This window comes from Euprymna scolopes, chromosome 36 (genome assembly GCF_053919585.1).
Source record: "Euprymna scolopes isolate OS-2025 chromosome 36, ASM5391958v1, whole genome shotgun sequence".
NCBI lineage: Eukaryota > Metazoa > Mollusca > Cephalopoda > Sepiida > Sepiolidae > Euprymna > Euprymna scolopes.
In genome coordinates, this window is record NC_136517.1 from 83,859,199 (window position 1) to 83,886,020 (window position 26,822).

The window sequence follows — 26,822 nt, forward strand, 5'->3', positions numbered from 1 at the left end:
CCTAAATTTAACAGAAAATTCCCAGAATTCAACAAGATACAACTGAAGAAGGTTCGAGGTTACATCAACCAAAATGTTGTGAAAATAACACTGAAGATGAGAATGGTAGTCCGAAGAATCCCAAATAATACGAGCAATTAATCGTCATCTAAAAAAATTTAGAAATGTAATCTATAATAGTTTTATAAACAATTGGCAAATATTATTATACTAGGGCTAAATATTGGCAAATATTATTATACTAGGGCTAAATATTATTATACTAGGGCAAATATTATTATACTAGGGCTAATTTTCTGAATATACTAGGGCTAATTTTCTGAATATACTAGGGCTAATTTTCTGAATCATACTAGGGCTAATTTTCTGAATAGATGCAACACTCTGCGCCTGACCTTAATGACTACAATCCCAAATCCCAACGAATTAGCTGTCCCTATAACTGGGAGGGAAAAACCCAATAGCTAGCTACGAAATCCTATACATTTTACCTCCAAGACGATTGCGTTTGTCTTACCTGCATGCATAAAAAAAAAAAAAAAAAAAAATTTCCTCCCTTCTTCAGACTAAACCTTACCTGTAACTCAAAAATCCTAATGGAAATCCATCTGTAAATAAATAACCCCTCTGCTCTTGAACGCTAACAATCTACTCCTTCCAACCTATCCGCCACTAAACTCCCACATTGCTCCTGTGCTCCGCATCTGTAGTTGAATCACTAACTTCCAGCCCCTAATCCCTCACATGCAAACTGTTTTAATAACCATCACTAAACATCTATACATTTCTACCTCTAAGGCATGCATTACAGCTCATTCCTATCCAGTAAGGGACTTAACAGCCTATGCACACAAAGGCAGGTACTTAACAGCCAAAGTACCCAGAAACAAAGCGATATGCACTACACAACTGTCTCGAGTTTTGCAACGATTAATTACGATATTGAAACGACACTCCTTGTTATGCAAAACGCCCCATGACTCTTACTAAAAAATACCTACAACTCCAACTCTATTCGCACCTACTGAAAACCTGCCCATATATATCTATTCACCTAATTACGCATGACTCAATACTTGCTGTCTTATCCATGCTATATTGCACTTACATCTTAACCCTCCTATCATCTAAAATAGCTCGGGCACAACTCGTAGCTCAATTCTTAATACCTACTCATACTGTAACACTATACTAGACCTAAGCTAACATTAATAAAATAAAAAAAAAAGGGTACGGCTAAAATCACATTATCTCCTCCCTAACAAGCCCTCTTACAAACATAGACGCTTACACTGCATGAACTTCACCCACCCCCTTTATCCATTAACAAGTAAATAGCATGTCCCTAAATCACTTTGAGGAGTGTAACTAATCAGTAGATATAATCCCCAACAAACTAACCCAGTAACACTAACAACGCGGGGTCGCAGAAATACCTGGATTAGAACCTAGGCGCGGAGAAAACCCTCTCAGGGCTGACGGACCCAGTAGATCTTCCCAGATCATCCGTCTAGGAGAAGGAAAACTCTGAAACTAAACCAAAGGGGAGAGAGGCCTCTTCAGTCTTGGATGACAACCTTCCTAGAGCTGGTGACTCAAACAAATTCACCGGTTTGCAAACCTAAATTGCTTAAGGAGTAGATAGGCTCTGTCTATCGCCCGGCTTCCATACTCCTTCTTTGCCTATTAGTCAAGCGCAGAGACACTATCTCAGTGATTCGACAGAAACACCCAGCGGTAGATCTTGTTTCCTGGCTAGGGCAATGAACGCCGTTCTTCCCCATTCCCAGCATGCCCCACCCCTAAAACTGAACATTTGGGAGTGCTTGAGTATAAGATATGCCTGAGCAGTTAGATTGGGTTGACCTTCTCCTAAAGGGTTGAGGGTACCGGATTGACAGTTCCTGGCTGCTGTTCCCGACTGGTAGTACAGGAGCCCTAACTCTTTGGTAGCGCTTAGAGCGGCTGCTCCATCAACAGTTGAATAATATCGGGTTGTTTGCAGTGCCATGACGCGCATGGAAAGGGACCCTGCACTCATCCCCGGTGGGCTTTCCTGAGGCCACAATCCTAATTGGAGAAAGGTCAGCTGATGGTCTACTTGTGATGCATGTCTGAAGCTCCGCATAACCTCTTGCTTAGCTCCCCCTTACCGAAACTCTTAAAAAAAAATATGACGACAGTACAATCTAAAAATAAGCTTAAACCAGGATTAGGGACAAACAAATTCAACTTGCCTCCTCCCTTGAGGCTCTCATTCACAAATATCCGTGGGCTTAGAACTAACTTAGCTGATGTTGAAGCATTTCTCTTAACAAATACCCCGGATATCTTAGCACTAAGTGAGACTAACCTACACTCCTCCATTCCCTCTAACCACTTTAACATGCCTGGATATCTCCCACTCTGCCGTAAGGACTCTGACAGACATATGCACGGACTTGGAGTTTACATTCGTAATACCCTTCCCTTGACTAGAGAAACAAACCTAGAAACAGATGATCAAGCCTTTATGTGCTTTAGACTAAACGTGCAACACAGTATTAGCTACTATTATTTTCTCTACCGCTCTCCCTCGACTCAGGACTGCTCCATAATAAACAAAGTATCTGACAGCATAGACACGGCACTGTCCCTCGACACTAGCGCACAAATACATGTGTTTGGTGACTTTAATGTCCACCACAAAAACTGGCTTGGATTCTCTACTCACACAGATGCAGCGGGCAGCACAACCCATAGCTTCGCTATATCTCACTCCCTATCACAAATTGTTACGTTTCCAACCCGTTTCCCTGACCAGGAAGAACAACACGCATCACTTCTAGATCTGTTTTTGACCACAGTTCCCGATGACTGCATAGCGAAGGCCCACAGCCCACTCGGGAACGCTGATCATGCAGTGATAATGGTTGAAATCGCCCTAAACACTAGACCCAAAACTGAAGAGCCAGTGCTCAAAACAACGAGATATTATAATAAGGCTGACTGGGAAGCCATCAGGGAACTAATTAGAGATGCTCCATGGAAAAATATTTTCTCTCTCCCTGCTGAACAGTGTGCAAACGAGACCACTGACTGGTTCAAAACTGCAATCGAAGCGCATGTTCCCATGCGGAAATTTTATAGTAAGCCCCACTCTCCCCAATGGTTTACGTCGACTTGTGCAACTGCCATTACTCAAAAGCAGCATGCATACCGTAGGTTTAACCGACATAAGTCCAGTTCAAACAGACTGAAGTATATAGAAGCTAGAAATAACGTTAAGAAAGAAATAGCGACAGCTAAGAGAGAATTTACGGAAACCACTAAAAAGCGCATCGAAGCACAAAAACTAGGAACTCGAGACTTCTGGAAAATCTACAACAGTGTAGTAAATAATGGGCAATCGACAATTCCCCCACTAACCAACAATCACGAGATTGTCTCCTCAGCAACCGACAAGGCTAACATGCTTGCCAGTCGGTTTGCCTCAAACTCCACACTGGACCCTTCCAACCACCCCCTACCTGACTTTCCTATGCGGACAGACGCCACACTAGACGATCTGAAAACCACCCCTGCTCAGGTGCATGCTATCATAAAAAACCTTGACACCTCAAAAGCATGTGGACCCGATCTTATCCCAGCTGTGCTATTAAAAAAGTGCTCAGCCGAAGTAGCTCCAGTTCTCTCCAAACTCTACAACAAATGTCTTAATGAAGCTTGCTTTCCGGGCTGTTGGAAAACTGCTTCTGTTGTACCAGTATTCAAGAATTCTGGTGAAAGGACAGACCCATCAAATTATCGCCCCATTAGCCTCCTTCCACTTTTTGCCAAAATATTTGAGACCATAATTAACCACGCTCTAATCCATCATCTTACAGATGCTAAACTACTGACTGACAAACAATATGGATTTAGACAAGCCCGTTCCACAGCAGACATCCTCACCGTGATCTCTGAACGTATATACCAATCACTGGACAAAGCGGGGGAAGGCAGAGCGGTAGCTCTAGATATATCTAAGGCTTTTGACAGGGTATGGCATGAGGGTCTCCTCAGTAAAATCAGATCATACGGTATCACTGGTAGAATACTTAACATAATTAAATCCTTCTTAGATAAGAGAAAAATCCAGGTAGTCCTCGACGGTCGCACATCTAAACAATATGATATAAATGCGGGAGTGCCCCAGGGTTCTATCCTTGGACCTCTATTGTTCCTGATATTCATAAATGACCTCCCCGACAACATTGCCTCTGAGATGGGTATATATGCTGATGACACTACACTCTATGGCAGACACGACAGGAAGACGAATGAACACATTTCTAAAGAAATGGCAGAAACACTAGAGGAAGACCTCCAATCTGTAGTGGAATGGGGACAAAAGTGGTTGGTCGCGTTCAATGCTGCCAAGACTAAACTAGTTTCATTCAATAATTACAAGAAACCCTCTCTACCACCAATAGCAATGGCCAACGACTCTTTATCTGAGAGTCCATCTTTCAAACTCCTTGGCCTAACGTTCACAGGAAACATGAGTTGGAACAATTACATTGAAGGCATTGCCAGGGCCGCTGCAAGAAAGGTGGGCTCTCTCTACCGTGCTAGAAAACTACTAACACCCGAAAGTATCCTGTACCTCTATAAGGCCACCATTCGCCCATGTATGGAGTATTGCTGCCACATCTGGGCTGGTGCATCTGCTACTAGTCTCTCGCTCCTTGACAAGGTTCAAAAGAGAGTCGCAAATCTGATAGGCCCTGAACTGGCATCTAAGCTTCAGCCTCTGTCCCATCGACGAAATGTTGCATCCCTCTGCCTGTTCTACAAGTATTTTAGTGGTGAATGCTCTGATGAACTGCAATCACTTGTGCCCCCACGACGCGAGCACCCTCGACAAACCCGACAGGCTACTAGATCCCACCCCCACACTGTAGAGGTCCCTAGATGTAAAAGATCTTTTTACTCCAATAGTTTCTTCCCCAGAACCGCAAGACTCTGGAATTCCATTCCAGGTCCCTGCTTCCCCAACAGTACTGACGTGCAGCAGTTCAAGTGTAACGTGAACCGACACCTTGCTGCCCAAATCCCTACATAGTACCCCAGTAGTTGTTGCCCCTGATAGTAGCCCCCTACACCAAAGTGGCAATTTGCCTTGTTTGGGGTGAAAATGTAATAAAAAAAAAAAAAAAAAAAAAAAAAAAAAAAAAAAAATTATTCAACAAGATGAAAACAATAGTCTGAAGGATTCAAATCATACAAAACAGTTAATATTTCAACGCTCAGCAGTATTTATTAATTGCTGCTCTAATATATGGAATATGTTTTTTTTCAATGGCTTTATAATAGTTTTTTTTTTTTTAACTGCCGCCAACTCTTAGTTGATGGTTTCATAGCAAAGCATACAACCGTGTCAACAGCAAAGTAGCAATTACTACTTAACATGTATAAACCTTAACAGTGAAAAAAAAAAAAACATTCGAAACGAATAAATGCGAAAGTCGGGAACATTTCTTTGCACTAACAATAAAAATTAAAACGCCCTAATTCAACTTATTTCATGTACCGATCAAGGAAGTTAGACACAAGGTCGGACTTTAAAAAATTTTTTTTTATTTTCACCCCAAACAAGGCACAGTGCCACTTTGATGTAGAGGGCTACTATTAGGGGCATAAGATGCAGGGATATTATGAAAAGAGATGAGCAGCAAGATGTCTGTTTACATTACATGTGAACTTCTGCATGTCAGTACAGTTGGGAAAGCAGGATCCCGGAAGGGAGTTCCAAAGTTTAGTAGTTCCGAGGGAAGAAACTACTAGAGTAGAAGACATTCTTACATCCAGGGATCTCTACTGTGTAGGGGGGAGGGCCGATTTAGCTGCTTGTTGGGTTTGTCGGGGATATTTATTTATTTTTTTTTTAACTTTGACTGTAATTTTGACCCTTTAACATTTATTATTTTGGTCTCAAATCAAAATCAAAAGTTTTACCCATGTCCAAGTAACCTACATCTAAAATTTCAAGTGTTTAGACCCAAAATTGGCAGAGGAATTTGGTAGAGACTGCAAAGGTCAACTTTTTAAACTTTGACCTCTTGGCAGCCAAATTTTCGCCTCAAAACTGATTAAAATGCTTGCCGCATGTCTGAATACCCATTATGTATAAATTTAAAGTATTTAGACCCCAAAATTGGCTGAGCAGTTTGCTAGACACCGCAAAGGTCAAATTTTTTTAACTTTGACCTTTTGGCAGCTCAAATCTTTTTACCCAAACCGATTAAAAAGCTTGCCCTATTTCTGAATACCCTTTATGTAAAATTTTATGTAAAATTTCAAATGTTTAGACCAGAAATTGGCTGAGTAATTTGGTAGAGATCGTAGATCAAAATTTTTTTAACGTTGACCCCAATTTTGACCCCTTAACATTTATTTTTTTTTAGGCTCAAATCAAATTAAGTTTGATCCATGTCCAAGTAACCTACATTTAAAATTTCAAGTGTTTAGACCCAAAATTAGCGAAGGAGTTTCGTAGAGTTTTCAAACGTCAAATCGTTGAACTTTGATCACTTGACAGCCAAATTTCTGGCCAAAAACCGATTAAAAAGATTTTCCGAAATCTCAATACCCCTTATGTCAAATCTCGAATCTCTAGACCGAAAACTGACAGAGTTATTTGGTAGAGAAATGTATACAGATACACACAGAAGCATTTTCATTTTTATAGATATACAGATTAAACAAGTTCACGTTTTGAATTTTTGAGATGAGGATTGGTTATTTGTATTATTTGGATTCATCTGACTACTGTTCTCATCTTGAGTGTGATTTTTCACAACGTTTCGGTTGATGTAACCTCTGACCTTCTTCAGGTATATCTTGTCGAACTCTGGAATGTTTCTGTCAAACGCGGGAATTTGGACAGAATTTCTAACGGAACCTTTAGCTTCATGGGGGTAGCATGTTCTTGTTCAATCAGACTGGATAGAGATCCTAAGTAATTCACAGTTGCATTTTTTGGTAGCCCACACTGAGAATTGAACCTTCAACCTTCAGAAGTATATCACTTTTACAATTGATTTTTCCAAGTATTTTAATCATTGCACCACGTGTCCTTGCAGACGATGAACCCAAATAAGACAAATAACCAATCCAATCTAAAAAAAAAAAAATTCCGAAACCTAGGAAGATTTGTTGTCACTTACAATAAGGAATACCATTTGTTATCACTAGGGCTAGGACAACAGCATATTCTTTTCATTGTTTTGACTCTCGAGTATATATCCGACACAGACATAGTTAATCAACCGAGAACCACATCACTCTATATAAAAGCATATAAGATATCAACGGATACGCATTCGAGAGTCAAAACAATGAAAAGAATATGCTGTTGTCCTAGCGCTACTTATGTTAGAACACAGGATGTATTTCAGACAAAGGTCATTTTGATTTTATAAAGCTCCGAATGGAAGGATAGAGACGTAAATTTAAATAACGCTTTAAAATACTTAGAAACACCTGTAAAACATAAGCAGGTAAGTAGAAAAGTAACTTTTTGCCTTTATCACTAGGGCTAGGACAACAGCATATTCTTTTCACTGTTTTTACTCTCGAGTATATATCCGACACAGGCACAATCAACCAAGAACCACATCACTGTACATAAAAACATAAGATATCAATAGATATATACCTGAGAGTCAAAACAAGGAAAAGAATATGCTGTTGTTCTAGCCCTAGTTATTGCCGGTGAGAAATCATTAATAACGACTCGTGTGAGAACTCCATATGAGTTCTCATAATTTTTTTTTGTTTTGCTTTTTCGGTACTTATCCAGTTTACCACCGAATCTCCAGCACCTTAATGTTGGCATCTTCCGAAAGGTTACGTGCTAAAGCGGAGATTACTAAACAATTAATTCAGAATACAGTGTTCTCCGCATTCTCTGTAGTAACAATGGCTATTTAGAAAGCTATTATTGATATGGAGAAATGGGGGGGGGGCAGTTAAAAAAATCTTTCTTGATTTTATTAATTCTATGCTTCCATGACAGCTGATTGGTTAATCATTTTGGCATCTTCTAACTTCTTAGATAACCTGCTGGAAGATCCGGATGTCTCTCATTTGTTTTTTTTATTCTGTGTGAATGTATCAGAAGGGATTGAAAATAGCATTTTTTCTTTTTTTTTTTTTACATAGGCGTCACCACTCATCAAGGTCGATAGGCCACTCAAGGATAAGGGTTAAAGGATAAAGGTTAAAAACATGGTTATAAGAACTGAACTTATCTATTCAGGATTTGAAAGTTTCATCTCTGTTGCAAATATTGACAGCATGAGATTGAAAGAAAGCAACTTGTCATGGAAATGCATCTGGAGCAAAGATGCGTCACTGAATTTATGGCAAAAGTGCATTGAGAATGGTGGTGACTATGTAGAAAAACAAGCCAAGCATGCGGGGTCCCCTCCACATTTACTTTCTCCATGACTAATGTTTGTGCAAAATTAAAAAAAAAAAAAAAAGAAAAAAAAAAACCCATGCCATGATAAGAAAAGTGCGAACAAATGAACGAGAATGAATTACTAGGCCCAATCCCTCCTTTGTTGAGGGACCAATAAATTGCTGAGCACAAAATGTCACTGGTTTTAATCGTACCGCTTCAGTCTTTCTAGCTCTTCAACTTTTTTTTTTTTTTTTTTTTTTTTTGAGTTAAAAATAAATAGGCGGTTTTATTTTTGGAACGACCCTTATATTTTAAGAGCCATAAATTCTCTAGTTTCTTTCGGCTTTTTTGATAGATTTGACATCTGGGGAATTCACCTCTGTGTCAGATTTCAAGAGATTTGGGAAGAGTAGAAATTACAAGGAATATCATGGAACTTCCAGATTAAATTACTTTGCTGAGTAACTTTTCAAGACTTTTGAAATACTGCCAATGATAGAAATTTGGGTACTTATCAAGTTTACAACCTAATCCTTAGACAACTTAAGGTCTGTATTATCCATCAGATAATGAAAGTAGATGGTGAAGATGTTGAAGCAATTATCCAATCAGTTGTAAAAAGACAAGTTTCAATGAATGCATTAAATCATTAATACTATTTTTTTTTTTTTAAATGGAAATCGCTCCAGAAGGCATGTAGCCATCTATCTATATATATAAAGGGCAAAATATGTGTGTGTGTGTCTTGGAAAAACTTTCAACAGATACGTTAGAATGCGACAAAACCAGTATAGTTTTAAACCTCGGATGACAAATATTGAAAAATTGACCAAAAACATGAATTCCTTCACCCTCAACCGGGCAGTTTTCTACAAAGAAGGGGGTCACTTTTTTCTTGCCCACATTTTTGCAAGTCATCTCTTTTCGATTGACTAGCCTTAATTTCAATGTTCGCCACTTCCCCGGTTTTGCCATGTAGGCATCGGTTAAGACGTTACTTCTTTTTGTAACCTCCTTTTCCTCCTTCGCGTTATGGGTTCGAGCCTGCCTGCCTACTACCACTTTTTATTTGTTTATTTTTTTTTTTTGCTCAACACACACCTACAAACACTCGGGCAACGCCAGGGATCCAGGATAGTTCTATATGTTTCTTACTTATAAATTAAACATCCATGTCAAGTCAATTGTGAGTATCCTCATTTCGGAGCTTATGCTTTTGTTACCGCGCTATTTTATTTATTTTTTTTAAATAGTATTTTCAAGTTAAATTCAAGTTTTGTGATATCTTTTATATCAAATTGTTAAGTGAAAGTAGAGAATAGTTAGAAAACTCCCTCCCCATGTTAAGAATGACTTTCTAAATATTATTTCAGCACAGTCACAAAAGTGCATAAGTACCCTTATATCTTCCACAACTTCCGGTCATTCGTCTTCAAGCACAATCTTTTGCAAGGTATTAATAGTTATATGTAAACACCCCATTCATTACAGTACAAACACTTGCTTTCAAAATCCCTGGTTCAGTTTCAGCTATCAATGCTGAGTTTTAGCACTTAAGATTGCTATAACTGTCAAATTTAGGATCCTTTTAGAGCTAGTCAATCAGCATTACTATGAGGATGACATGTACCTATTTACAATGCCTCCCCACGGGACAGAGTTAGACACCAGGGTCGTTTGTTAATGTGAAGAAAAGGTACAAAAATAAAAAAGAATTGTCAGTCGTGAAAGAGAACAAGAAATGGAAGTGCAGCGTCGGAAGATCAGATACTACACTTTGATCTTGGCCAAAAGGACAATTTTTTAAGAACATTTTTTTTTTATTACATCATTCCTTTTTACAGTATTGGCAAAAAACAATAAAACACGTGTAAGACACAGGACTGTTACTTTTGAGGTTTAAAACAATTTTCATTGATTAAAAATATTGAGTTAACACGTCCCTGTGAAAAATTACTTGCTTTAGCTAATCGAAACGGTCTAAATCATTTGGCAATTCAGTCACTACATTCACTTAAGCTCGAGATGATGTTTATTCGACAATGTTCTTCTTCATTAAATGTTTTTTTTTTTTATCTATAAAAGAGAAAAAAAAAAGTGATATTCTCATATCTTGGGAGTTGAGTATTTTTACCTATTCTATCAAAAAAAGACACACACACACACACATCATTCAAACACTACCGTGTTTGAATGATATGGTTAAGTGGCAGTTTTAGTCATTTAGAATTGCTTTAAAGCTTCATCGCTCACTCAATTTTCACCCAAATTTAAAACAATTATTACAGTTTATAGACCACATTCTCAGCTATATTGTGAAAAAAAAAAGTTCAATTTTCATTCAGTAAAACAAAAGTTATGATAAATTTACTGGTGTTTAAAATCATAAAACTTTGTAAGGAGGTGAGCGACGTTTTTTTAGGATTGGTTTTCATAGCAACCATGTCGCTTCAGTGACTACCGTTGCTACCAGTTCACCACTCTTGCGAAAAGAGAAGTAACAAGTGAAAAAGTATGAAAGGGAGATAATTGGGGGGATTTTATTGAAAGCAGACGAGTACCGTATATTGTTATTACATATGTGTAGGTTATGTTTATGGGGCAAAAAAATAAGACTGAAATTAAACAAAGAACAAGTGAATTTACTTGAAGCCTGGAAAAATCATGGATTACAATAGAAAAATATGAGCATGAAAAGTAATATGGTTAAGATTAAACATGGAAAAGTAAAGGACTAGTTAAAACTGGAAAAGAAAAGGACAAGATATTCCAGTAAAATTATAATAAATTTATAACTTAAAATATTGCAGCATTAAGAATTTTTTTTTAAAATTCAATTTATAACATATAATCAAATTTTCTCTTGTAATATATATATATATATATATATATATATATATATATATATATATATATATATATATGAGAGATGGATAGAGAAAGATGAAAAAGGAACAAACATCAATATTGTCTTTATTGTAAGATTTCTTCTGGATGAATGACGAATAAAGACGCAACGTTGATGGACATAACTTGTTTTTTTTTTCTTTTTCATCTCTATCTTGTCAGTTATTCTCATCATCGAACAAGAGTTGGAACAGATACATCGAGAGCATTGCTGCAGCTGCTGCGAGGAAGGTGGGCTCTCTCTATCGTGTTAGAAAGTTGCTTATGCTGCAAAGTATCTTGTACCTACTAGTAGAGATCTCCAGATGCCAGAAAGCCTTCTACCCTAATAGTTTCTTCCCCCGGAACTGCTAGACTTTGGAATTCCCTTCTGGGTTCCTGCTTCCCCGCCTGTACGAACATGCAGAAGTTCAAGTGTAATATGTAAACAGACATCTTGCTGCTCAACTCCCTACATAGTATCTTTGCAATTTATGTCCCAGATATTAGCCCCCTACATCAAAGTGGCACTGTGCCTTGTTTGGGGTGTAATTGCAATAAAAAAAATTTTTTTTTAAATATATATATAACTACTTAATTTACTCACATAAAATTAATATACGAAAGTATAAATTTATGCGTGAACTTTAAGTATTTACTTCAAAAGTGCTCAATACATAGGTAGAGCTAGTTAGTAATTTATAAAATATATATGGCGATTAAGCTACACTGAATATTCTGCGTTTCATCCACTCTAGGACTCCTCAGGCTTATGCCTGAAGAGTCCTAGAGTGGATGAAATGCGGAATATTCAGAGTAGCTTAATCGCCATATATATACATACTTATATAAACTGGCTGTGTAACATTAGGTCAGGAAGCTGATATCTCCAGCCAGCATGATTGGTAGGGGGGAAAAAAGTGGGTAATTGGTGAGACAGTGAAATACGTTGTTTGCGAAAAGGGTCAACCATCGTAACTTTGCTAATTGTTCAAGTATTTCAGCTACAAAGTGACACCAACCTAAATATGGCCTGGAAATAGACGCAGATTAACTGGACACAAGAAATTAAATGCATCGCAGCTGGACAAAATCTATTTCGGACAACATGTGGAGGGATTAATTAAGGGTGTGTTCGTAGCGGATAATAATGGGGCAATAACCTTGAAAAGATTAGAACATTCTCCAAGTAAACAACAAACTACTTGCACTAAAAAAAAAAAAAAAAAAAAAAGACAGGAAAACTGGAAACGAATAAGGATGTCCAGGAAGTCTCTCTCTCTCTCTCTATATATATATATATACTAGCGGGGGGGGGGGCACCCGGCCTTGCCCGGACATAAAGTACGCTTAAATATATTTTAATTTGTTCAGATTTCGTATATATTATCAGAGTCGTGATTTCAAAAGTAAAAAAAAAAAAAGTATGTAGTTGCCATCAACTAGAATCGAAACTAAAACTGTAGTATTCAAAGCTGGTGACGTTACCACTGTACCAACGTGACACTCATATGAACTGTTTAAAAATTAAAAATAAACTAAGATTAATGTACAAAATGTTTAATGCTTTTTTTTTTTTTTTTTTTCAATTTTGACCCATTTTTGCACCCTTTAAAGCTATTTTAACCGGTTAAAGACTTATAAAAGAACAGCCCGTAAACAATCCAATCATTTGAGATCCCCTAACGCTGCTCTGTGACTTAATTTTGAACGAGATGATGAAGTTTGAAATATGGAGACAGACATATAGGCGTTTATATATTAGATTACTCTTTGTCTTTCCGTTCCACTTTTTCTCAGAAACTACTGAGTAGATTTGGCTGAAATTTTGCATGGACCTTTGTTATAAGGTGCAGCGAACTAAATATTATAGTATCCATTCAACACAGCGATTAGTATTTAATGCAAAGATGAGCACAAATACAATTGAACCATCAATTTTACATAAAACACTTATTCTAAGTCAACAGGCTATAACTTTGCCCGTTTTTAATAGGCTAAAAAGTTTAACAGCTATAATATAATAACTAGCAGGGAGATCTGACGTTGTCCAGGATTGAATAATGATCAACAAATGTTTCACTCTCCCATACTTTTATTGCCATCAAAATTTGTGAAATCGTCCATTTTTTAAATCAAATCTATTGATTGCGTGCTCTAGTTACCCCCCCCTTTCATAGTGTATTGTTAGGAAGTTTCACATGCCTCCTCGCAACGATTTAGTCCACAATAGTCTACATTGCACTGTAGAGAATCTGTTGATTTTATAAAATTATCTAGAAATAATGGCTTAACTTAAAGTTTAAAATGCAAAAGTCAAGTATCTTAGTTCAATTGTGCTCTAAACAGAAACATTCATTTCAAATGAGCAACAGTTGTTATGAAATTATTTTTACACAATCACTTGAATTAAAGTTAAATCTACAAAAGTCAAGTATCAGCGTTCAATTGTGTCCTAAAAGAAATGTTCATTTCGAATGTGGCCCTATATTATGAAAGAATCTACAGTTAATTTTATAGGTTGGGCCTTTCTGCTTGTTTGATGATAAAACTTCTGGAATGCACTTGTGATGTTAGGTTGTATAAAACTTTGGTCAAAATCGGATTTCCTTCTTCAATTGGATTTTTTCGATTTGTCAATTTTCGATACTTATCAGACACATTCTAATACAAAACCTACGTAAGAACACTCCCAGACACATTAAGTACATTTGTGTGAAATCAAAAAAATATCAGCCCAGCTGTTTTCAAACCCATAGGAACCGAACTCACAAAGTTCCTTTTACATAATAGTAGATAGAGGGATATGGAGATAGATAGACAGATAGAGGGATAGACAGATAGAGGGATAGAGAGAGATAGAGAGAGAGAGAGATAGAGAGAGAGAGATAGAGAGAGAGAGAGAGATAGAGAGAGAGAGAGAGAGATAGAGAGAGAGAGAGAGAGATAGAGAGAGAGAGATAGAGAGAGAGATAGAGAGAGAGAGAGAGAGATAGAGATAGAGAGAGAGAGAGAGAGATAGAGATAGAGAGAGAGAGATAGAGATAGAGAGAGAGATAGAGATAGAGATAGAGAGAGAGATAGAGATAGAGAGAGAGATAGAGATAGAGAGAGAGATAGAGATAGAGAGAGAGATAGAGAGAGAGATAGAGATAGAGAGAGAGATAGAGAGAGAGATAGAGAGAGAGATTTCCTGTTAAAAATTAAAATGTTTTTTCCATGTATAGTTGAATTCTCTTTTCTAATTGTGAATTTTCTATCAGTAATCGGCTTATGCAAGTGCTAAAACTGCAATATGTTGAACTTGGGATTCCTAGGAATTTAAGCTGCATTTTATTTACTATCAGAGATACCCGGCATTGTCTGGGCCAAAAAGTGTAACATATTTCTATTTAAATTTTTATCTCTCTAACCCCTCTCTATTCATCTTTCTCATGTTCACCTCCCCCCCCACACACACACATTATTTCCCCTTTGTCTAACCCATTCCACTTTCTGGTTAATCATAAAGACACACATACAATTCTTATATAAATTCCCCGAGGAATGAGTTGACATAAGGGAAGTAATACCTTGATGCAAAAAAAAACAAAAAAAAAACAGAGTTACTTCCCTGTTATGGTTTTGTACTAAAAGGAAAAAAAAAAAAAGTTATGGATTAATGAATGATTTTTTTCTTCTTCTAAAGCTATTATTTATCCGGGGTAACACCAATCATGAAAATACCAACTTTGTGGATGTTCATTTTATGTTTTGTTCACTTTTAGTTGGACATACATAGACTCACACAAATGTGTGTGAAAAGACAATTCTCAAACTTTATACTCAACAAATTTTTGATCTGCAAACTTGAAATTTATAAATGGGGTATTCAGACACCTGGAAAACTTTAACCCATTTTCATTTGGAAAAAAAAAAAAAAAGGGTGGCTAAGGGATCAAAATTGAAAAATTGCTACATGGAGGAGGGGGGTCATCAGATTTTTATCTTTGTCAACTGTTTCACGAATGTACATGCATTAATCGTTCACATGACAGATTCCTTATGTTAAGAATAAGTAGGTTTGAAAACACTTTAAAAAAAGTTGTGTCAAGCTGGCCTAATGGTTATCGTATTTGACTCACTATCTTTAGGTTTTGATTTCAGCTCGAGTATTTTTTTTGTGTCTTTAGAGCTCAAGAATTCAAGCCAATCATGCTGGTCAACATTGGATCAAATGAGAGTGCAGCGGAGTACAGTCCTGGGTCAGAGAACAGTAAATGAAATACAAACAAGTGAAGCATCCATGGTTCCCTATGAGTGCACAGTGAACGAGGCATTAAAAAATTGACTAAGTTCAGCATTTGTCCCCCCTCACCCATTTAGCCCCAAAAGTCCCCAGGGGACGTCAACTCCTGGTAAAATTGAACAAATGGCGGAGTTTTAGGCCTTAACATCCGTAAATTTGAGTTCTGTACGATGCAAAACAAAGAATGACCAAGTCCATCATTTGCCCCCCCCCCACCCCGCTATTTGGCCCCAAAAGTCCCCAAGGCCTTAACATATTTAAATTTGAGTTCAGCACCATGCAAAATTGCTAAATAGACATATGCCAAAAATTTGACAAATATGGTAAAATAGTCCCAAAAATGGAGTGTTTTTATTAACCATAAAAGAGTTCCTGGGGTCCATCCAAGAGTTATCGCAAACTATAGACAAACAAAATTACATAGGCTATTTAGGAAAGGCAATGTAGGTAAAATTTGCCCAACTGTTACTGTCGATACTATATGACGGCATTTTTTAAAAAAAGCATTAAAACATGTTAAAGAAAAGAAAGGAGCCCAATTCGATTAAGAATGACACTAAACTTTATAAAATATAAATATTATCTATGTAAAATTATGTAATTTTAAAGCAATCTACAATCTAATACTGATAAAACTGAATTATGAATTCCTTCGATAAAAATAAAAGTTCAAAAACAAGTTCACTTACTGTTATATTTTGCTAGATTAAAATTATCCCAATGCGCAATTATGATAATAATTGTAATTATATAATTATCCAAATGGAGAATTGTTTTTTCTCTTTAGAAGAAAAAAAAAAAAACATGTACGTTTGGACTACCTTCATAAAATTACCACAGATAAGGCAATGAAAAATATTTTTTATGGCCACGTGGTTGAACACCGGAAACTTCAGGCACTTTTGCCTACATGTTGATCTGGTAATGACGTCACGCTGTCATGTTCATCGGCCTACTCTTTCAGTAGCCGTGCCACTACCATCCCGGAACTCTGCAACACATTTTGGAAGTTAAAAATCAAGAGGTAAACCATGAGTATGCAAGTACCTGTCGACTGCCAAGTGAAGGCAAAGAAACAATCACCTTTTTTCAGTAGAAGCTGCTGCTGCTGCTGCTCCTGCTACATGACCTCCTTACAGCCTCTGTCTCACGAAACGTTGCTAGTCTTACTCTACTTTATCATTACTTTCATGGTAAATGCTCGGCTGAGCTTCAATCTACGGTACCCCACCCCTACAAAAGCTCAACTAGCTACAACCACTGTCGACAGTTCTCCTTTCTCTTCCTAAAATGAAACAAAACTTCCACAAGCAAAGTTTCTATCCTAGAACTGCCTACCTGTGGAGCACAATACTGCAGGGCTGCTTCTCAGCTGACAAAAACAATTATTTGCAAGTTTAATGTAAACAAATTCTATTAAATAATTAAATTCTGCCCAATCACCAACATCGTTAGCAATCGTCATAGTGGTGTTTCACTGTCCACTTGACACTCATTTCACCCTTATCCTTGAGCAGCCTTTGGGCCTTGATAAGTGACGAGTTCTTGGTATTAAAAAAAGTATCTCCAGACATTACTGAAACTTTGTAAAAAGACATGAATTATTTTCATGGCAAGTGCTCGGCTGATCTCCAATCTATGGTCCCCCCTTGCCAAACTTTCACAAGAAACACCCGTCTAGCAGAAAACACTATCACTAGTTGCCCCCACTTTCTGTGTCTAAACCTAAACGTAGATTCCATGAACAAAGCTTCTTTCTTAGAACTGCACGCCTGTGGAATTGTCTTCCGTTTTCCGGCTGACTACAATATGGTTGTCTTCAAGTCTAACGTAAACAAGTTTTTGATGAGCCGTTCCATATGAGTTAACAAATTTACCGAATTTCCATTATTAATGATTACTATATTGTCCAATTTCTACTGTACACTCTTTAACCCTTATGAAGGCCAAGAGACCATTCGAGGATAAGTGGTGATGCCTATGTAAAAAAAAAAAAAAAAAAAAAAAAAAAAAAAAGCGAGGCGGAAACTGTATTCCAGTTTATCTGGTAAGTTTTGTTAAAATTTTATTACTTTTTTTTTGGGGGGGGGGAGGGGGAGGAGGTGCTAGTACAGTTTTTGAACCCGGCAATGCTGATTTTCCATTCGGCTTTTTCTATGTATGGTATTATTAAGATATTTTAAGCATTTTCAATTTTTTCATATGTATTGCTAAAAAGATAAATAAATAAAATAAACACTCAATTGTTTCGTTTGCAACTTACCCCCCCCCTCTAATTATAGGCTGGCATGTGTTGGTGGTTTTTACGAACTTTAAATTGACAATTATTTTCTTTAATTGCAGATTTGGCAACTATCAGTTATTTTGAGTTCAGCTTGGTTTGGAAATTAATAAAACATTTATTAAAACTATGTGTGCTCTCCATGGAGCTTAATACACTTTAATTTCTGTAAATATTAGTTGAAAACATTCACAGCAAAAACTCGTTTATCTGTAACCACTGTAAATAATTTTTCTTTCTTTCTATGCGCATAAGAAGCTAAGCGGAATTTCCATGAACAGAGTATCTTTCCAAGAACTCCTGGTCTGTGGAACACAATACTGCAGGGTTGCTTCCCAGCTGACTACATGGTAGTTTTTCAAGTTCAATGTAAACAAATTCTTGAGGAGTCATCCTATCAGGTAATTAAATTCTGTCCAGTTTCAACCTATCCTCCAGGTGTTGTCTTGTTGTCCATTTTTTGTAACCTTTATTCTCGAGTGGCCTTCGGGCCTTGATAAGCAATGATATAGTATATAAAAACAGGAAAATAAATACATTTATCATACCCCCAAAAAATAAAGTGGTCAGCCCATCAAAATGATACAACCCAACGAAAACCCTAACAAGTTCGAATCCAGGTTTATCCAGGGTTACGAGACACCCAAAGTTCAACAACAATCTTTCTCCTGATAAAAAAAGCATTCTTTGAAACTTTGCGGATTAAGAAAATCTTAATATTTCTTTTTGAGTATCTTGTCGAACAATAAATCCTTGTAAATCATAATTTACAGTCTTTAATTGTGTTCTCGTATGACAAGCTCTATTTCCTATATTGGTCGTATTGAGGATTTTTTTTTTATTTGGTTGGGATTACAAATATTTATATTGTAATCCCAATTACAATATAAATATTAAATATTTATATTCTCTTCAAATTTACAGAAGCTTTCGGCTTATAAACTTAAATTTTACTTCTTGATTATATATATATATATATATATTTTCAAAGTTTCAAATTTTCGGCTTATAAAAAAGTCCTCATCAGGATTTTTTTTTTTTAAAACAATACAATAAATTTTTTTCCTTTTTTCTTTCTTTTCTTACGTGCCATGATGTCTGTCGAAGGAGGTGATTGTGTATCGTCAGTCCAGTGGTAAAATGTGTAGTATTAGTAGTAATCTACTTTTAAGAAGCACAGAGACAATGAAATTCAAAATGTGAGGTTAGAAAAAACGACCACGTGCACATTTGTATTTTATATATATATATATATATATATATATATATATATATATATATTTGAATTTCATTGTCTCCGTGCTTCTTAAAAGTGGATTACTACTAATACTATATATATATATATATATATATATATATATATATATATATATATATATATATATATATAGACTCGAAATTTGATATGCAGGGTACTGAGATTTGGGAAAATCTTTGTGATTCATTTTCGGATAGAAATTTCGCTGTTAAGGGGGTCAAAGTTCAACGATTTAACCTTTGAGAACTCTACCAAACTCCTTCACCAATTTTGGGTGTAAGCACTTGAAACTTTAGATATAGGTTCCTTGGACATGGATCTAACTTAATAACTTGATTTGAGCCCCAAACAATAAATGTTAAGGGGTCAAAGTTAAAAAAATTGACCACTTTTTTTTTTTTTTTGCTCAACATTCACCTCCAAATACCCAGGCAACACCGGGCCGAATATTTTATATATATATATGTGTGTGTGTGTGTGTGTGTGTGTGTGTGTGTGTTATAGACAAGGTCTATAAGAGCAAGAGTATTGCAGTTAAAAAGCTAAATAGGTGTTGTAAACCGACAGCTATACATAGGAAAGGTGAGGGGTTATTAGTTTACATAGGGGGGGGACATAACAAAATCCAATTTTTTCATGTACAATCGTTTCAGAAACGATATCCTTTTATTTATTTGATATTTGCAAATAAAAATAAAAGTATCGAGAAATAAAATATTTCCGGATATCGTCTCCTCATCAGCATAAAAATGTGTGAGGGCAGAGGCGGGGGGACACACTAAAAAATTTTTTTTTTAACAAGCTTATCAAAGTTAATTCAGTTGTTGAATCTTTGTAAGATATTCCATGTTGCTTTCTATAAAAAACAAAAACATAAGGTCTCTCGGTGTCCAAACCATTCATTGGTAAATTAGCTGAGCAGCGGCTTGGTTCCCACCAGTTTTGGCAAATAGCAAACAGGATCCTGAACAGAAGCGTGCGTTCTATCCCAACCATCATCAATGGACCCGAGGTCATCTCGTCAGCATCAGACAAGGCCAAACTATTTGCCAAGAACTTTGCAGCTAATTCTACCCTATACGACGAAGACCATCAACTCCCCATATTTCCTCCTATAACAGACAACACGCTATGCAACATACAAATATCTGTGTGTGAGGTCGCCAAGTTAATCAAGGTTCTTGATTCCAGTAAAGCAACTGGCCCTGACGGCATTCCAATTATAGTATTGAAAAAGCTTCAACCAGAACTAACTCCCATACTTACAAAACTGTTTAAGCGTTGCCTTAAGCGGAAGTGCTTACCCTGGAAAACCTCATCAGTATGCCCTGTATTTAAGAATTCAGGTGATAAGTCATCTCCCTCTCAGTACAGACCAATAAGTATCCTGTGTCATGAGTAAGTTGCTCGAATCCATATTAAATAGAGAAGTAGTCAACCATCTCAGCAAAAATAACCTTCTTAGTGACATGCAATATGGTTTCCATTCTGCTAGATCTACAGCAGATGTGCTAACGGTTATATCTCATAAGATTAATGAATCTCTCAACAAAGGCTTCCTTTCTAGGGCAATTGCTCTTGACATATCAAAGGCCTTTGATAAGGTATGGCATAAAGGCTTACTTCACCAGATTTCCAGCTATGGTATAACTGGAAATGTTTTCTCAATCATTAAATCATTTCTCTCTGATAGCTTATAAGAGTAGTGGTTGATGGGCAGAAATCAGAGGCCCACAGTATTAATGCTGGAGTCCCTCAGGGGTCAATCCTGGGCCGACTCTCTTCCTGATCTACATCAATGATCTCCCAAAACACATACTTAAATCATTTGTTGATATCTATGCTGATGACATGACGATCTATAGCAACACATCAAAGGCCGTAAATGACAAAGTTCTTTCTGATTCTCTCTCCTCTGATCTTGAGCGCATGGTACAGTGGGGGAAGAAGTGGCTAGTTACTTTTAATGCATCTAAAACCAAGCTCCTATCTTTACATCATCAACGCTATGATCCCCATCTGCTAAGACTAAGCTTCTTACCTATAACAATTACAAAAACCTTCTCAACCACCGGTAGAAATGATTAACAACACCCTACCTGAGTGTTTATTGTTCGGACTCTTCGGCTTGAACATACAGATAGTATGAATCAAAACAAATACATTGAGGACATTGCCAAGGCCGCTGCAAAGAATGGGGTCTCTCTCTCTCTCTACCATGCAAGAAAACTATTCGAACCCAAAAGTATCCTATATCTCTACAAATCCACAATTTACGAATACATGGAGTATTGTTGGTATGTCTGATCTGGTGCATCTATCACTATTAGACTGGGTTCATAAGAGAAACAGACACCGAGCGGAAAGAGGGGGTGGGGGAGACAGACACCGAGCGGAAAGAGGGGGTGGGGGAGACAGACACCGAGCGGAAAGAGGGGGGGGGTGAGACAGACACCGAGCGGAAAGAGGGGGAGTAGACAGACACCGAGCGGAAAGAGGGGGAGTAGACAGACACCGAGCGGAAAGAGGGGGAGTAGACAGACACCGAGCGGAAAGAGGGGGAGTAGACAGACACCGAGCGGAAAGAGGGGGAGTAGACAGACACCGAGCGGAAAGAGGGGGAGTAGACAGACACCGAGCGGAAAGAGGGGGAGTAGACAGACACCGAGCGGAAAGAGGGGGAGTAGACAGACACCGAGCGGAAAGAGGGGGAGTAGACAGACACCGAGCGGAAAGAGGGGGAGTAGACAGACACCGAGCGGAAAGAGGGGGAGTAGACAGACACCGAGCGGAAAGAGGGGGAGTAGACAGACACCGAGCGGAAAGAGGGGGAGTAGACAGACACCGAGCGGAAAGAGGGGGAGTAGACAGACACCGAGCGGAAAGAGGGGGAGTAGACAGACACCGAGCGGAAAGAGGGGGAGTAGACAGACACCGAGCGGAAAGAGGGGGAGTAGACAGACACCGAGCGGAAAGAGGGGGAGTAGACAGACACCGAGCGGAAAGAGGGGGGGAGACAGACACCGAGCGGAAAGAGGGGGGGGAGACAGACACCGAGCGGAAAGAGGGGGGGAGACAGACACCGAGCGGAAAGAGGGGGGGAGACAGACACCGAGCGGAAAGAGGGGGGGGAGACAGACACCGAGCGGAAAGAGGGGGGGAGACAGACACCGAGCGGAAAGAGGGGGGGAGACAGACACCGAGCGGAAAGAGGGGGGAGACAGACACCGAGCGGAAAGAGGGTGGAGACAGACACCGAGCGGAAAGAGGGTGGAGACAGACACCGAGCGGAAAGAGGGGAATGGAAAGAGAGAGGGTGAAAATGTGAAAGAGGAGAGACTCAAAGAGAGACCAAAAAGAGAGAGAGAAATTCCAAAAAGTTTTAGATATTTAATATATATTATGAACACTGACCCAGCGGGACACAGGTTGTGTATTAACGATTCAAATACAATAAAACCGTCGTTGGGTTACGCAACTCCTTTTATTTATTTATATATTATCAAAAAAAAAATCAAAAAAAAAATCAGCTGATTAACAAAAGCGTTTCCTTTTGCGAATATTTGCTTATTTCTTGGAAGAAATTTCACCCAAAACATTTTACTAAAAATGCCAAGACAAAGAACTGTTAAAACGATTAAAGACAACAAGAACTGCTACCATAGCAGTCGAAAAAGAATCGCAACAACTTTTTCTTTCGGGTTTTGTCAGAAACTAAAATATTGCGAAACTTCCATTATTTTCCCGGTTCATCAGCAGTTTGTTTCTGGTATCACAAGATAATTTTCCGTACCCCGAAAAATACTTCTGCACTTTCACTTTACAGACAGTATTATTATTAAAAAAAAATAAATAAAAATAAAAATGCCAAGAAATCTCACCATCAAAACAAAAAGATTTCAATTTTTCATGACAGATTTAAGTTATTCTTTTTTGAAAATTAAAATGTTAATAATTCAGTCCATCAAATGTTAATCATATTCTGTTACATGTGCAGTTTACGGGTCGGGATATATATAGGATTTTGAAGTTAAATTCAGTTTTTACGGTATCTGTTGTTCATTAAATTGTTACATGAAAGTGCAGAATAGTTAACACAGTGCCCTGCCCTGCCAATATTACAAATGAGTTTCTAACGTCATTATTTCAACACGGTTCGTATTCTGCAAAAGTATCGAAATTCCTTTCTCCAAACCAAAGCGCTTTTGTTATTGTTTTGTTGAATTTTTGGTGCTTCTACAGAATTTGAACCAAACTCGACCGACTTTTGCAGAACTTAACCTAAATCTTACACACCAATTAGTTCAGAATTTGTTAAAAAAAAAAACAAAAAAAAACAGTTCGGTTCAAATTCTGTAGATGCACCTAATTTTTCATAAATAAAGTTGGGGTTTCGTTACGATTCGCGTCTCCATTTCACTTCCAGTTGTTGGCTAGTTTTCAATTAGATTTTATGAGTTTTTTTTTTTTTGTTTATTAATGAAATTGTTAGGTGAAAGTACAGAATATATACATTTTTAAAGCCCCCACGCCTTCCTCATGTTAAGGACTTTTCTAAATAGCGTTATTTAGAAATGCCATTCTTAACATGGGGAGAGGCAACCGGAAGTGTCTGTATGGTCTAACTGTTAAAAAAGAAAACTAAAAAAAAAACCCCTCCAATATTACATATTTAATTTTTTTAAACTTGCCGTAAAGAATCATATCCTCATTTACCCCTCCCACACACACACACACAAAATGAGATTCTACTTTTGGCGTTGACGTGCAAGCAACGTTAAAAACTTGATGAAAATAATTAAAAAAAAAAACTATTTCAGACTTAACAGCGGGGATCATTTTTGCGTGTAAATTTAACGTAAAGTGATCCAGGCCATTCTAACTTTTGAGGGTAGTGTAGAAAACAAAAAAAAAAACATTACAACCAAGTCAGACTGGCAATGTTGTAAAATCACACGGAATCGCCTGAAATGTGGAATCTCGCGTCGAATGGGGTGGGTGGGATTTAGCTGAATGCTAATCTACACAAATATAGATATTCTTTTTTTGTCGACTGTATCTTAACAAGCACCTTTTATTTTAAAACTGTCATTAAAATGTGATCTCACACACACACACACACACACACACAGTTAGACGGACCTGTACGAGAGTGCCGCCCACCCCTTAAATATTCGTGTTTTTACACCTTTTTTTCAAAAAAAACTTTTTAAACAATTACCATAGATTACAGACTTCAGTATCACATTAACTGAAAAAAAAAAAATAAATAAATAAAGTTAATGACTGTTAAGAAGGGGGTTCACTTTCTCCTTATAACGTCTACTTAATTGCTACCTGACTTAATGTCCGTTTCTTTACCGACGTGTCACGTGATTAGAACCCCTTTAAAAGTCAAAGTTTTTTTTGTTTGTTTTTTCAAATTTTTTTTTCCGCAAATATGATTAGCAAGTCTGTAATCTATGATAATCGTCAGAAAACGAAAACAAAACTTTAAGAAAAAAAAAAGTGAAAAAAAAAAAAAAAAAAAAAAAACTACGAAAAACCATCGATTAGGAAGTTGTTTATAGTTAAGTTGGGTTTGTATTACTGTACACATAGATTCGGAAAAGTTGTCAAAAAACAAATATATCACAAACAAATATTATCAAAGGCAAGATAAGTTATTTTTCTACCAAACTGGATACATCTTTTTTTTGTTTTTATTCAATGTAACATGTTTATTCAGCTCGAAAAACATGCAGTGTTTACCGATGTATTGGAAAATTCAAAATGGCGCCCGACACTCTCTTTAACATGGTAAGTTTGGGAAAAGGTGTTATAAATAATAAACTAGATAAAATACTATTTAAAAAAAAAAACACCGAATATATGTCAACTTATGTCACGGTAACATATAATGAGCGAATTTCTAACAGTATTTTCTATAGCGATAGACTTTCCTTTTTACTAAAAAACAATAGCAGTTCTACTCGATGAATTACATAATTTTTGGATATATTACTATTTCCGACATGAAAAGTAGGTAATATTGTTATTTTGCTTAAAACGATATATTTAACAAAAAATAAAAAAATCTATTTGTCGAAAGCACCAACACTACTTACCGGTGTTATCACCTATTTCCAACAATACTCGAAGTTTTTGGTTAGGATTACGTGACATAAGATACAGACACTGCTTCTTCATTATATTAAGCTAATTTATAATCAAAACGTAAACTGATTAAAAAAAAAGATAAAAGAAAAACGGGCAAGAAAAATGTATTTTATAAAATTCGCTTTAATTTACAAAGATCGAATCAATTTGTAAAAATGTTTACTCTATAAAAAGTCTTTATGGCGGACCTGAACGAGAATCACCCCTCCCCTATACTTTTCATAGTATGTAGTATAGTTGGGGGAGGGATTTCGAAAGCCGTTCTTAACATGGGGAAGTTGGGATGTGTATACAACGCTTAATTAGATCATAAAAAAATATTAACTGCAGAATACCGGTTAAAATTATGGTATTTTTTTACGACCTGCCCCAGTTTAATATAAACACCCTCAACCAGTAACCACCCCATGTTAAGAACGGCATTCCGAATACCCCCCCACCCAAAAAAAAAAAAACTCCCCATGTTAAGGAAGGGCTTTCGAGGTTGGAGGTGTTTATTCCGAAAACCGTTCTGAACATGGGGAGGTTGGGATATTTACGCTGAGGCACGTCGTAAAAATTTACCAAAATTATTGGGGGGGGGGGGTGATCTCGTTCAGTTCCGCCGTTCTTATTTTTATTTTTTTATTTTTCCGGCGAGATGAAATAACGCTAAAAAAATAAGGTATTTTTTTTACGATCTGCTTCAGCGTAATATAAACACCCTAACCTCCCTATGTTAAGAACGGCTTTCGAGGTTGGGTTTTTTGTTTTCAGAAAGCTGTTCTTAACATGGAGAGGCTGGAGGGGGGGGGGCTTACACTACGCTGCTGGGCAGGTGGTAAAAAAAAAAAAATACCAAAAATAATTTTAAAATAACACCATACAAAAACAAAGAGAAACGGGTATATATATGTAATTATTATTTCATGTCTTTACATAAAATTTCATGTGTCTATTTTCAGTATTTACTTCAGCAGTGCTCAATACGTGAGTAGAGCAAGGTAATAAGTTTTGCCATATATATATTTTTAGAACTTATATATATATATATATATATATATATATATATATATATATGATAGCTAAATTGTTCAGGTGAATGCCCACAACACCGACAAACATAGATACACAATAGAAATAAATGTGCAATTAAAAATATATACTTACATCAATCACTTTTGGGTGTTAATTCCGCGTAAATAAATTATGCGAATGAAAAGGTATTTTATTTGTGATATAAACACATTCGAGGTTTAGACGGAATTCTTGAAGAAGATGTTTCGGTGTGGGATTTGACGTCACTTCCGGCGCGCTGCTCAACTTCCGGCCGTGGTTTGCCAGGGTCAGGGGGCGCTGTGTGGGACGCGGGGCGATGTGAGCGTAAACGTGACGACGGCTGCCTGAAATTGACACCTGTACTTTCTGTTTTTTGTTGTTGTTTATTTCGAGCGCTGCAAATGAAACTTTCTACCCTGTCTTTATCGGGTGGGTTTTCACCATACACACACACACACACACACACACACACACACACACA

General features: G+C 37.1%; 1 protein-coding gene across 2 annotated transcripts in view; it reads right to left on the reverse strand.

Annotated features, from left to right (window-relative positions):
• LOC145260644 (ligand of Numb protein X 2-like) overlaps positions 1-26,594 on the reverse strand; it is a 432,919-nt gene extending 406,325 nt beyond the window's left edge. Inside the window, exon 1 of one of the 2 annotated variants that reach the window (XM_080118970.1) lies at positions 26,453-26,594. The gene's annotated coding sequence lies outside the window, so the exon portion shown is untranslated. The remainder of the gene's footprint in view (positions 1-26,452) is intronic. The other variant, XM_080118971.1, reaches the window with a different exon arrangement.
• Positions 26,595-26,822: the final 228 nt, after the last annotated feature.